Source organism: Palaemon carinicauda, chromosome 19, assembly GCF_036898095.1.
Source record: "Palaemon carinicauda isolate YSFRI2023 chromosome 19, ASM3689809v2, whole genome shotgun sequence".
Classification (NCBI taxonomy): domain Eukaryota; kingdom Metazoa; phylum Arthropoda; class Malacostraca; order Decapoda; family Palaemonidae; genus Palaemon; species Palaemon carinicauda.
The window spans coordinates 60864255-60866006 of NC_090743.1; positions in this window are offsets into that span (position 1 = coordinate 60864255).

The window sequence follows — 1752 nt, forward strand, 5'->3', positions numbered from 1 at the left end:
AGGGGGTAAATGAAACTATAACAATCATATATTTCTTAATAAAGAATAGGAGCGAAAGGAGACGCACATGGTAAATAAAATAGACATTTTATTTCTAAGTTTGCAAGTAATTATAGAAATTAATTACAATAATGATTATAGAATTTATTTACAATAATAATAAATAATGTACATAGAATTACTGAAGAGATGGTGATCTTGAGTCTGAAAAGGGAAAAAATTTTGCCTTTAAACACAAGTTCCCGGGGGAACACCAGTCTTTTAGAGTTCAATTAATACTCCATGCTCGAGGGCATGTGGCACAAGTGCAAAAATTCTATGACATTTCACCTTGATGAAGAACAGTCTATTAGAAACACTAAGTGTCCATTGAATCACCATGTATCACGATAGGGTCAACACAGGCATAGTGCTTGAAGAACACGCGCGGTGATTTCCAGCCCATAAAAACTCCTGAGGCTTTCAAAATCCATTCCTTGAAAGAAATTCAGGGAAGAGGCGACTTTCCTAGGATCATGACCTGCAGGTGTACTGTCAGGATCTGCTCTGCGAATGAAGTAGGTGATTTTCACTCGTAGTTGTTTCAGTGACAGGTCACTACCCGAGGTTTCTCCTTTGAAGAGTTGTCCTCCACCGAAGTCTGAAGTTCTTCGAAGATAGACCTTAAGACTCTCCACTGGGCATAGAGAGACATCTTCCTTTAGGGGGCAGGTTCTCCAAGGGCCCCATCTCTTGGTGGGTAGTTCATTCTTTGTGAGAAACGTTGGGTCGGGGAAGAGGGTAAGTTCCCCAGTGTCGGCGAACTGTATTTGGCCCTCTTCTCTTGATAATGCCACTATTTCACTGACTCGGGCTCCCGAGGCGAGAGCAAAAAGGAAGATAACTTTTTGAGTCAGGTCTTTCAGAGGTCAAGAATCGTTGTCCAGACTAGAGGCAAAATGGAGCACCTTATCCAGGGACAAGGAGATGGGTTTTGGTGGAGGTGCTGGACGTAGTCTAGCGCATGCCTTTGGTAGTTTATTGAAGGTTTCGCTGGACAAATCAATCTGGAAGGCGTATAGGAGTGGTCTAGTCAAGGCCGATTTACAAGTGGAAATCGTATTGGCCGCTAAGCCTTGTCCATGAAGGTGAATGAAGAAGGACATGCAAAAATCAATGGTGATTTCCGTAGGATTTTTTGCCTTGACGAAGGAAACCCATTTTCTCCAGGAAGATTCGTATTGCCTTCTGGTAGACTCTGTTTTGTACTCCTCTAGGAAGTCTAAACTATTCTTCGAGATCCCAAATCTTTTTTTTCACGGCTAGGGAGCGAAAATCATGAGATGAAGGTCCTTGACTTTCAGTGATGAAGCGAAGACAGTCGACTTCTGTACCTGTTGGGAGAGAACTGGGCCCGGCAGGGGGATCAGCTTGGGCTGCAGCTCCAGGACCAGGGGATACCAATTGCTCCGGGGCCACTTGGAAGCCACTAGGGCCGCTGTCCCTTTGAAGGTTCTCAATTTGGAGAGGACTTTCAGCAGAAGGTTGGGTGGGGGGAACAGGTAGATCTTGGACCATCTGTTTCAGTCCAGGGACATGGCGTCCACTGCTTCTGCATTGAGGTCCTCGTAAGGGGCCACATATCGAGGAAGTTGATTGTTGTCGCTCGTCGCGAAGAGGTCGATCTGAAGTTCCAGGACTTGACGAGAGATGAAGGAGAATGATCTTGCGTCACGTTGCGGAATCCTTGTAGGTGAACTGCAGACAAATGCC